Source organism: Heterocephalus glaber, unplaced genomic scaffold (genome assembly GCF_053883595.1).
Source record: "Heterocephalus glaber isolate CG9 unplaced genomic scaffold, H.glaber_assembly_v1.0 deba00001688, whole genome shotgun sequence".
Lineage (NCBI taxonomy): Eukaryota > Metazoa > Chordata > Mammalia > Rodentia > Bathyergidae > Heterocephalus > Heterocephalus glaber.
In genome coordinates, this window is record NW_028258413.1 from 547443 (window position 1) to 560488 (window position 13046).

Genomic DNA, 13046 nt, shown 5'->3' on the forward strand with positions numbered 1-13046 from the left:
GAAAGGGCCGAAAAAAGGCTTTCTGGCAAGCATAGCGAGTTCTCCCCAAGTACTGTATTGACGTCATCCACCCTGGTATTAAGGTAATGTTCCCCTCTCTGGTGCCATCTGTATTATTATGTAGGCAGATGGAGTACGGGAGCGACAACACTAAGTGGTTTAGTGCTTATCACAATAAAAATTTCCACTATAAAAATGTTTAAAGCCATTAAGAATAACAAAATTCCCCGTAAGCCACTGCCCAGCTCATTCATGCTGCAGTTCTAAGCAACTTTGTTGGGAGAGGCACTGCATTACTGCATGGAGCTCACAAGCAGCCCAGTGGCCTCAGTGATGTCTGCCCATTAACCCAGCCATCAGTGAGAGGATTACCAGAAATCTGATCACTTCCGAGTCACAGGCAAAGACAGGGGAAAAGAGCACTGACCCTCCAAGGGGGTCTTCAGACCTTGAAGCTCTGTCATGTCTATGAGGTCTGCTGTACTATAGCATGCTTCAAACTGGCCGTGGTGAAGTCCTGTAATCGCAGCACCTGAGAGGCTGAGGAAGGAGGACTGTCATGAGTTTAAGGTCAGCCTGGGCTATATAGTAAATTCAAGGCCAGCTTGAAAGACAGTGAGACACTGTCTCAAAAAAAAAAGCCAAACAAAAAACAACACTCCTCTCTTGTTTCCACTGCTGTGAAACTGAGCTGGCAGAGCCAGGGTGCTGGGAAAATTCAGGCAGCAAGTTCCAGAATTTACTCAATCCAAGGGAGAATCATGCCTCTGAGAATGAATGACATGGATCCATAGATCTCTGAGTTTTATTGTGTTTTCTAAATCTAACTCTTAGGAAATTGTAGAGCATTTTGTAGCACACCTTGAAAAATGTTCAGTTCTTCATAATATTGTGTTTCCAGATCTATAGCTTCCCTATTACAGGGAGGGCAGTGTTTGAGACAGGGTCTCACTATGTATCCCAGGCTGGCTTTGAACTCACCCTGTAGCACAGACTGGCCTTAAACTTGCAGCAATCCTCTTGCCTCAGCCTTCCAAGTGCTGGGATTACAGCATGTGCCACCACACCCAGCCTATTACAGTCAATTCTTACATAGTACAAGGACAGAGTCCACACATATTTGTAAAGCACTTTCATACCTATATCTTGTATACATATATAAAATTTTACATCAGTCAATAATTTTCATCTCCTTACAAAGAAAAGCCTAAGAGATAGAGAGTTTCTACCAAAATGAATGCATGGCATCCTCCTTGCTTCTGAGACTGAATTTCTCAGGCAGATTTGGTCTGGTTTTCGAGAGAGAAAGGAGAGAGAGAGGAGAGAGGAGGGAGAGGGAGAGGGAAAGACAGAGAGAGAAGAAGAAGGAGAAGGAGGAGAAGAAGAAAGGGAGGTGGGGGGGGAGGGAGGAAGGAAAGTGATTATGCTCCTACATAGTCATGAGTGCATCATCAACGGCACAGTGGAAATTGTACAAGGCAACAGTTGAATCCTGATTTTGCCATTTCCAGGCTGTAGAACTCAGAATAAGTGAAACCTCTCTGGAGGTTTCTGTCATCTCTAAAATAAAGATATGAGAAACTTGCAAGTTCATTATAGAACAGAGAATGTGTGCAAAATAGATTGATAAATGGTCATTATCACGAGTTTTTCCTAAGGTTCTTCGTGGTAAGTTAAGATTTAAGGTCATGCATATTCATGATAATAATACTAACATCTCACCCCTGCATATAGAGTACATTTTTCTTAGCACTATCTAAGCTTTATCCTATTAATCCAGTTAATCATTATATGATGCAGCACTCAGTGATTCTCCCTTATACATCAGAAAAAGAAAGTTAACATTCTCAAGACCGTTCATAAGATCAGAATTAAATAACAGAATGGGTTTTTTAAAATATATTTTTAATTGTTTAATTACCTAAAATATGGTTGAAATAACCATTTTCTGTCTTTATTATCTGTTTTAATAAAGTATTCATGCCAGGCATGGTGGTGCATGCCTGTAATCCCAGCACTTGGGAGGCTGAGGTGGCAAGAGGACTGGGAGTTTGAGGCCAGCCTGGGCTACACAGCAAAACTTTGTCTAAAAACACAAACAAGGCTGGGGATTTAGCTCGTGGTTCTGTCACCTGCCTTGCAAGCACACAGACCCAAGTTCAATCCCCGGTACAAAAAAAAAAAAAACCACAAACAAAATCCAAAAAAAAAAAAAAAATTCAAACAAATTAAAATAAAGGACTCACTTTAAACAATAAGTAAGGGGGCGGGGATTTAGCTCAGTGGCACCGCACCTGCCTCGCACGTGCAAGGTCCTGAGTTCGATCCCTGGTACCTAAATAAATAAATAAAGTTATTTTTAAAATAGATAAATGCATGAAAATTTACTCTTTCCTCATCCTAAAAGAAGACACCCGACCAACAACTAAAGTAGCAAAAAATGTGGAGGCAAACTGGTTTTGTAGAAATCATTATTATTCATAAAACTACTAAAACTCCTATATTCTATGACCTCAGGACTCAAAAAGATGAACTAATACAGGAACAAATAGAACAGTTGTACTCTGAAGTTTAACCTCAACACCTCTTAGCATATGTATCAGTCACAACTTTGATCTCCTCTCTGTCATTATGGCTGTGAATAAGACACTACTCTGGGGCCAGGGATTTAGTTCAGTGGCACCATGCCTGCCTCAAAAGCTCAAGGTCCTGAGTTCGATCTCTGGTACAGGAAAAAAAAATTTTTTTTTAAAAAGACACTTCTCTGTCCTAAGAGCAGCACACACAAAGCCCAGGGCTTGAGGTTAGGTTGGTGCCAGTGTTCAGAGCAAGTGCTGGATCTTTATCAAGTGTTTTACATTCACAAAGGGCTCTCAAGCTCTCAAGTTCAAAACTCTGAGTCTAGTAGATGCTGTGATCTTTAATGATAAAGCTATCATTTGTTGAGTTTCTACTATGAGCAAGACACTATGTGTGCACACACACATGTCCATCATTCTAATCCTTGTAAGAGACCCAGTAAATATTATCATTCCTAGTTCACCAGCAAGAAATCGAGGCCACCTGACCAAGGGAGCTGCCCAAGATTAACACAGGAGATCTAACTCCACTAGCCAATAAGCCTGCTGTGCCAAAGCCTTTCCCTTCTCCAGCACACACTGCTGATAAACTCTGGGCAATCAGCATCTTCTAGGGGCCTTGTCAATTCCACCACTTCTTTCCACCTAGAATCTAGACCTACAGTGGACCCGAGCTGTCTACAACAACTACACTCCACCAGACTCCGCCACTCGTTTCTTCCATCCCAGCAAAGCCTGCCTCTCCGGCCTCTATTCTCTCGTATCTCCTTGAAGTACACACTACCCTTGGGACAATGGATGCTCCTCCATCTCATTCCTCTGCCACAGCTTATTTCATTCACTTAAATAAGGAGTATTTGCTAAGAATTCCATGTTGAGAGACCTCTGAGAAAATGGTGGAGTGGTGAGCAGCACAGAAACAGCCTCTCTTGATTTGATGTCCAGACACTAGAATATAGCGGCATGAGGACAGAGGTGGGCTACCAGGACCCAGGAATGATCTGAACAGAGAACTGACTCCCATGGGGAGAGCAAAGAGAGAGACTTCAGCGAGAGGGGGAGGTGGCAGGCAGTGCCCTCTCCCTGAGCCTGGACTCATTGTGTGGGAAGGGCAGCTGACACCTGCAGAGACACTGTCACTACTGACGACCCCAGAGGCCTCTGCAGAGAAACACAGCACTGTAACAGAGCACTGGAAACAGTGGACTGTGGTGACTGGTGAGTTATTAATGTTCAGGTGTCCCCTGGGACCAGGTGATTGGCCAGCAGCCATCCGGGAGTGGGGCCAACTGAGCCTGGAACTCAGAAGAGCCATGGGCCGACTCCATCTAGCTGCTCCCAGTCTCACGGTGATGATGTCAAGTTCAAGTCAGCAGGAGGGCAGGGAGCCAACCTGACACTGGCAACTTGAACAGTTGAGGTTGACCCAGTGGGAGGAACACAGAGGGTTGCAGACCCAACAAATCTGGTTCCAACACCATAGCCAGAAACCAGCCTGAACTTCAACAGAATTAAAGGGACAGGCTTGCTGGGATTATCCACTACCCACCATAAATCAATGGCTGGCTTGCTGGGACTGATCAGTATGGATCTGGACTGTCTGCCCACATTACGTACCAGTGACAACAGAGACATACCTTGAATTGCACAGTTTTTTTCTTTTTTCTCTATTTTCTACTTTTCTCTCTCCTTTTTTCTGGTTTTTGTTTTTGTTTTGTTTTTTCTGGATTCTTTGTTTTTGTCTTCATATGAATGTGAACACAGTTTCTAGGTTTTTTCTGGTTGTTGTTGTGTTCTGTACTTTTTACTTCTTCCTTCTCTCTCTCTCTCGGTTTCTTTACCAGTTTCCCAAAGTTTGCATGATCTTCTATTGTCCTTCACCTTTGCTTCTAATCTCTCTCTTCCTATTCTTTTATTTCTCTATTTTTTCCCCACTATCCCATTTTAAATCTTCTCCCCTAAGGGTAAAATCACCATATTGAGGGCTTATTTACTGCATACAACTTTTGGATTCAGTTTAGATTTTGTTCTATGAACACAGTTCATAAGGTTAAAGGTGGCAAATTAATAGTTGCCACACTTTGTCATTTTCTAGGCTGTATTTGATGCTATTGTTATTGCTGATTGTACTACTTTGGCCAAGGTGAGATAATTGTGCTAATCAGTTGTTCTTCCTGGTATACCAAAATTGAGACTGCTTAAGGGTCATAAACAATTTTATAGGAAACTGGCAAATAAACAGGGGCTAGGCCAAATAGGCAGCAACTTCTCATGCCCAATAAATTGAAGAGATAGGATCTAGCAACAGACTCAACAGGCAAAATCCAGCTCCACCTGTAAGAAATCTCTGAGAAGTACTCATTTCCTAAGGGTTCTGAACACTTGTGATGAAGCTACTTACAACAAGCAATTTACAAGCATCAAGCAAGGAACAGAACTAAAAAAATAAAAAATGAAAAGACAGTTAAACAAGATGTAACCCACCCCCCTGACACGTAGCTCATGAAAGGCAAACCCAAGAGGCAAAGAAGTAAAATAATCTGAAAGCCACCAACCTGGACTCTCTGAAGTGATAACAGCAGAAGTAACAAAGCAGATGAATAAGATGCTACAAAAAAAAAAATCAAAGCAAAAATAATTTCTCAGAAAACTCCAGACATGCTGACCATAATAAAAGACATGTTTAGTGACTCTAGAACAAACACAAATTAAAAAGAAACAGAGGAGCTCAAGAAAATGATGAAAACCATGAATGCCCAGCATAGGAAAGAAATGGAATCCATGAAACAAATTCAAACAGGTGGCCAGGAAATAAAAATTCCACTGAAAGTATTCAAAGAAGAATGACCCAATATGAAGACAGAATATCAGATATGAAACACAGGACTGCCATTAGCGATCATGAAAAAACAGATTCCTTAAAAATATCAAGACACTACAAAAAAAAACAATGAAGCAGCTGTTAGATGATGCAAAGAAAAATAATGACATTGATTGGCATCAATGAAAAAGCAGTACATAGCACAAAGGACATAAAAACCTGTTCAAAGAAATAATGGGAGAAAACTTCACAAACAGACAAAAAAATTTGACATAAATATAACTCAGGCATATAGAATTCCAATTAGCCATAGTAAAAAAAAAAAAATCTTCCCCAAGGGACCTAACAGTCAAGATTTCAGAAATTCAACACGAGAACAGAATATTAAAAGCTGTTAGAGGGCCAGGGATTCAGTTCCACCACCTGCCTCACAAGCATAAGGTCCCAAGTTCAATCCCTAGTACCAAAAAGAAAAAGCTGTTAGAGAAAGAAACAAATCACATACAAAGAAAAGCCCATCAGAATCACAGCAGACTGCTCAACACAAACCCTCAAGTCAAGGACAGCTTGGAGTGAAGTATTTCCAGCCCTAAAGGAAAACAACCTCCAACCCAGACTGATATACCCTCCAAAACTGTCTTTCAAAATTTCTTTCTTTCAAAGAAAAAGAAAAAAGAAAGAAACACATTTCATTCAAAAATAAATTCATAGGGCCGGGGATTTAGCTCAGTGGTTCTGCCACCTCCCTCCCAAGGGCAAGGACCCGAGTTCGATCCTGGGTACCAAAACGATAAATAAATTCATAGACTGAAAGTCAAAGGATGGAAAGCAACACACCAGGTGTCAGGAACACAGAGAAAAGCAGGGGTAGCTATTGTACTTGCATACAAAGTGAATTTTTTTTTTTTTGGTACCAGGGATTGAACTCAGGACCTTGCACTTGTGAGGCAGGTGGTGGTACCACTGAGCTAAATCCCCAGCCCCTACAAAGTAAATTTTAAGTAAAGACTGATTAAGAGACAGAGAAGGTTACTAAAACCCTTGTAAAGGGAACAATCCAAGAGGACAAGATAACAACCATAAATATACATGTACCAAAGAGTAGTGTAACCAACTATATAAAACAAATATTAGTGGACATGAAAAATCAAATAAGCACTAATACAATTATAATGGAGAGCCTCAATATCCCACTGTCATAAATAGACATCATCTAGACAAAAAAAAAATTGGAAATGAACCAAACTTTAGAAAAGGACTTAATAGATGTCTACAGAGCGTTCCACCCCACAACATCAGAATACACATTCTTCTCAGGTGTATACAGGATGTTCTCCAAAACAGACCACAAACCAGCCCATAGACCATGCTTAAGTAAATGCAAAGGGACTGAAATTACTCCATACAGCTTTGCACAGTGGCAGTATCGTAGCCAATGAGGTGTATCTGAGGCACGAATATTGCTAATTGAAATTACCCCATGCATATAGTCAGACCATACTGCAATAAAATTGCAAATCAATGGCAAAAGAAACCACAAGAACTTCATAAATACATGGAAATTAAAAAACACCCTCCTGAGCAACCAATGGGTCACAGATGAAATTAAAGAAGAAATTAGACAGTTTCTACAATTAAATGATAATGACAATACAACATACCAGAACTTATGGAATGCAATGAAAGCACCCTACAAGGGAAATTTTTACCACTGAATACCCATATCAGAAAAACAGAGTACCGGGGATTTAGCTCAGTGGCACCGTGACTGACTCGCAAGTGCAAGGTCCTAGTTCGATCCCCAGTACCAAAAAACAAACAAACAGAATGAGCTCAAACAAACAACCTAATATTGAATCTAAAGTATCTAGGAAAGGAAGAGCAAGTCAAGCCCCAAAGCTTGTACAAGGGGGAAAATTATAAAAATTATAGCTGAAATTACTGCAAGGGAGACTAAGGTAAAATACAAAGAATCAATGAAATGAAGAGTTCATTCTTTGAGAGATTAAATAAAATTGACAAACCTTTAGCCAATCTTATCAAAAAAAGAAAGGACTCAAATCCATGCAGTTAGGAATGAAAAGTGTGAAATCACAACAGAACAACAGATCCTGCAGAAATACAGAAGATCATCAATACCTATTTCAAGAACCTGTAATTTTTTTTTTTGGTACCAGGGATCAAATTCAGGACCTTGTGCTTGCGAGGCACGCAGCAGCACCACTGAGCTAAATCCCCAGCCCAAGAACCTGTGTTCTAATGAGATGGTAGACACAGAAGAAATGGGCAGATTCCTAGATACATATGAATTAGCAAAACAGAATCTGGTTTAAGAAGATGTAAAAATTTTAAATAAACCAATATCAGCCAATGAAATTGAAGATGTCATTAAAAACCTACCAACAAAGCAAAGCCCAGGCCCTGATGGATTCACTGCTGATTCTACAGGAAATTGAGAGCAGAACTAATGCCGCTACTCCTCAAACCCTGAGATGAAACTGAAAGGGAAGCATTACTCCCAAACTCATCCTGGAAGCAAGCACCACCCTGATACCAAAACCAGAGAAGGATCCAACCGAAAAAGAAGGCTACAGGCCAATCTCCATAATGAACACTGATGCAAAAATCCTCAATAAGGTACTGGCAGACAGAATGCAGCAAATTATCAAGAAGCTTATCCACTGTGACCAAGTAGGATTCATTCTAGGGATGCAGGGATGGTTCAACATATGCAAATCAGTAAATGTAATACACTATAGTAACAGAGCCAAGGACAAAAACATATAATCCTCACAATACATGCAGAAAAAGTGTTTGACAAGGTCCAACACCCATTCCTGACAAAAACCCTACAGAAAATTGGAATAGATGGTCTTTATCTCGATCTCATAAAAGCCATCTATGACAAACCAACAGCCAACATCATACTAAATGGACAAAAACTGAAAGCTTTCACTCTAAAATCAGGAACAAGACAAGGATGTCCACTATCACAACTCCTGTTCAGTATAGTTCTGGAAACATTAGCCAGAGCAACTAGACAAGAGAAAGAAATAAAAGGAATAAGGGTAGGAAAGGAAGAAGTTAAATTATCATTATTTGTAGATGACATGATACTCTACACAGAAGACCCCAACAGCTCCACCAAAGTCTTCTAGATTTAATAACAAAATTCAGTAGTGTAGCTGGATACAAAGTTAACACTCAAAAATCAATAGCATTCCAGTACACAAATAATAAACTCACTGAGAGAGAAATTAGGGAAACAACACCTTTCACAATAGCAGCTAAAAAAATGAAACACCCAGAAATCAATCTAACAAAGGAAGTAAAAGACCTTTACATGAAAAACTACAATACTCTCAAAAATGGAGATCGAAGAGGATATCAGAAAATGGAAAGATACCCCTTGTTCCTGGGTAGGAAGAACCAACACAGTAAAAATGGCCATACTTCCAAAATTGTTATACAAATTTAATGCAATTCCGATCAAAATTCCAACAGCTATCTCACAGAATTAGAGAAAATAGGGCCCAGGGATGTAGCTCAGTAGTGCTGCACCTGCCTGGCAATCGCAAGGTCCTGAGTTCAATCCCCAGTACCAAAAAAGAAAAAAAAACGAATTAGAAAAACAATCCTAAAATTCACTTGGACTCAGAAGAGATCAAGAATAACAAAGGCAATCCTGGGCACAAAGGCAAGGTAGGAGGGGCATCACAATCCCTGACTTGAAATTATACTACAAAGCTGCTGTGATAAAAACAGCACGGCACTGGCAAAAGAACAGATCTGAAGACCAGTGGAACAGATTAGAAGATGCAGGAACAACTCCAGACACACTCAGCCACCTCATCTTCGACAAAGGAGCCAAACACTCTCACTGGAGGAAAGATAGCCTCTTTAATAAATGGTGCTGGAAAAACTGGCTTTCCAAATGCTGAAGATTAAAACTAGACCCATATCTTTCACCATGCACTAAACTAAAATAAAACTGGATCAAAGATCTTTTTTTTGGTACCAAAGATGGAACTCGGATCCTTGCGCTTGCACAGCAGGCGGCAAAACCACTGAGCTAAATCCTCGGCCCCGAAGATCTAAATATTAAAACTAAGTCTGCTGGGAGATAGACTAGGTGGAACTCTTGAAGACATTGGTGTAAGCAAAGACTTTGTGACCAAAGCCCCAATTGCACAGGAAATGTCACAAAGAATCAATAACTGAGAATCTCTTATTAAAAAGCTTTTGCCCAGCAAGAGAATCCACTGAGCAAAAAGACAACCCAGGGTGTAGGAAAAATTTTTTGCCAGCTGTTCCTCAGACAAAGGACTACTATCTAGAATATATAAAGAATTCAAAACAAAGGGCTGGGGATTCAGCTCAGTGGTTTCACCACCTGCCTCACAAGTGCAAGGACCCAAGTCCGATCCCCAGTACCAAAAAGAAAAACAACCCAAAACAAAACAATCAGATCCTCAAATTTATAAACCCAAACCAAAAATGGGCAGCTGAAATGAACAGACACTTCTCAGATGAAGAAGTAGAAACAGCAAACAAATATATTAAAAATGTTCCAAAAAAAAAAATGTTCAGCATCACTGGTCATTCAAGAGATGCAAATTAAAACAACATCAAGGTTCCATCTCACTCCAGAAACAATGGCTGTCATCAAAAAATCAACCAATAACAAATGCTAGTGGGGCTGTGGGAGTGCAGACTGGTGCAACCACTGTGGAAAAGACTTTATTTCCATTTTTTCCATTTCTCAGCATTTTTCCTTTCCCTTCTTCCCTTTCCCCTGCCCCTCCCACTACCCCTACCCCTTTGGACCTTTTCTTCCTATTTTGCATTATCGACTATTCATTCTAATCATTGGTACATTTTAGGTATACAATATAATGACATTCATCATTGGAAATTTGCACCTTTACATAGTCTCTCTTGGTTCTTATTTTTCACCCTTGCCCAGCCCTCCTTTCAACCCCTTCATTCCTCCCTATTTACAAAGATTTTGTTCCTATTTTTCCATTTTCTCATATTAATCCCATTCCCTTCTGTCCTTTCCCCTAGCCCTCCCACTTCCTTCCCCTTTGCCCCTTTTCTTCCTATTTCACATTACCTATTATACATTTTAGTCCTTATTTACACTTTCAGTTTCTCACACCAGAGAAACTATTTGGTATTTATACATGTGTGTCCTATTTATTTCACTTAAAGAGTATCACCTCACTGTGCATCCACGTAGCTATGTCTCTGATTTCTCGTTTTTTATGGCTGAGTAGTACTCCATTTTATTAAAAAAACACATTTTCTTTATCCAGTCTCCAGTTGATGGGCATTTGGGCTGTTTCCAAGCTTTAGCTATCACAAATTGTGCTGCTATGAACATGGGTGCACATATATCACTGTGGTATGATTCTTTGAATTCTTTGGGGAAGATCCCCAGCAGTGGAATAGCAGGGTCAAATGGGACCTCTAGCCCTAGTTCTTTGAGGTATCTCCATACTGATTTCCACAGTGCTGCACCAGTCTACACTTCCTCTTTCCCCACAGCCCCGCCAGCATTTCTTACTGGTTGATTTCATGATAGCAGCCATTCTTTCTGGATGAGATGGAATCTCAGCATTGTTTTCATTTGCATCTCTCGAATGACCAGTGATGTTGAACATTTTTTCATGTATTTATTTGCTATTTCTACTTCTTTGTGTGAGAAATGTCTGTTCATTTCAGATGCCCATTTTCGGATTGGGTCTTTAAATCTGGGAGGTCTGATCTTTTTAAGTTCTTTATAGATTCAAGATAGTAGACCTTTGTCTGAGGAAAAGCAGGTGAAGATTTTTTCCCACACTGTGGGTTGAAGGAGACCATACTCTTAAGTGAGATACATGAGGCACGTGTGCTTAAATACCACATTGTTTATCTGGTGTGAGAAACTGAAAGTGGAAGTAAGGACTAAAATGTATAAAAGATATTAGGAAATAGGAAGAAAATGTTCAAATGAGAAGAAAACCAAGGGAGGGGGAGGAGGGAAGGAAAGAAGGAACAAGAAAAAAAGAACAGAAGTTAAAAATGGAAACAAAGCTTTTGTAAATAAGGAGAGGAAGCCAGGGATGTAACACAGTGGCACCATGCCAGCCTGGCAAGCACAGAGTCCTGAGTTTGATTCCTGGTACCAGAGGGGAAAAAGATGGAGAGAGGGGTCAAAAGGTGGGGGAGAAATGGGAAAAAGGCACCAACAAGATGTATCATGTTCAGGCACAAATTTCCTATGATGAATGTTATCATTACAGTATCTAAAATGTACCAATAAATATTTTGCTTTAAAAAAAAGAATTTAATATGTTACACTCTCAGAAAACTAAGTCTTTAATTCTAAAGGCCTACTGTAGAAATGAAATTGTATTTATCTTCTCGTGAGACTTTGGATGTCCTCAGAACATAACTACAGGAGTCATTTTATCAATGTGTAATAGTAAATACTTATCAAGCATGTACTCTTTTCTAATGCTATATAGGTAGTTCCTTGTGTAAAAATACAATTAACCCTATAAAATGGGCACTAATGCTATTCCTGTTCTCTCTATAGTCAGCTTTCTGTCACTGTAACCAAATGCCAGAGAAAACAATGTAAAGAAAAGAACGACTTCTTTGGCTCATCATTTCTGAGGGTTCAGTGCATGATTAGCTGGCTCCATTGCTTTTAGGCCTGGGCAGAGGCAGAAATATCATCTTATGAGGGAGAACTGCTCACGTCATGGTAACCGGAAGAGCAAAGAGTAGGAGAACACTGAAAGGAAGGATTCTCAAGGCCACTCCACAATGGTCCACTCCCTCTCACCTCCTGTCTGCATCACCTGTCCAATAATGCTATCTATCAAGTTATGATCTCATCAGTGAATTAACCCACTGATAAAGCCTTTGTGATCCAGTTACTTCCCAAGTCTTCAGTACATGTGCCTTTTCGGGGTCCTACTGGAACCCAACCAAAACACTGCTTTATAAATGAGGAAACCTGAAGCACAGTATTTTTCACAAGTTATATAACTGGAAAATAGCAGAATCAGCATTTAAACTTCACTCTGTCCAAAGCCACTACTCCTAACTACTAAACTAAACTATGTTTAGCTGTTTGAAATAATTAGGGGATATATACATCTCAATTTGCCTCAAATAATTATAGTATAAACTGTTTTCCAGCATAATTCATAACACACCCCTTCCCTCTCAAAAGGACTATTTTGAAGAATAAATTACATTGCCAGCCAACTTTCAATAAAAGTGTAACTGTTGATTGGACATAGCTGAAATACAGAATGGCACAAGATTATTAATTTTGTAGATTCATTACAATCCAGCCAAATAATTCTATAATGTATTCTCTGAGACACAAAGGGAATTGGAAGAGAAGAAAAAACAAAAGGAGCCAACAGGCCTTGATTTAGATAATGATCTGCTATGGCTACAAAACATGAGGCGAATCACCTTCTTGTGACTCAATTAGCCTCATATATTAGATTGCATAGAAAAAATACCTGGAGCAGTAACTTTATACCTTGAACATAACATCTCAAAAAGATAGATGTTCGCTTATTCTTTTTTTTTGATACCAGGGATCAAACTCAGGACCTTGCACTTTCGAGGCAGGCACC

At 39.8% G+C, this 13046-nt stretch overlaps 1 protein-coding gene and 1 pseudogene across 3 annotated transcripts in view; one reads left to right on the plus strand and one right to left on the minus strand.

Moving 5' to 3' along the window:
* Ank2 (ankyrin 2) overlaps positions 1-13046 on the minus strand; it is a 567339-nt gene that overhangs the window by 474716 nt on the left and 79577 nt on the right. The gene's annotated exons all lie outside the window — the stretch shown is intronic.
* On the plus strand, positions 6807-6923 carry LOC147821888 (U4 spliceosomal RNA; annotated as a pseudogene).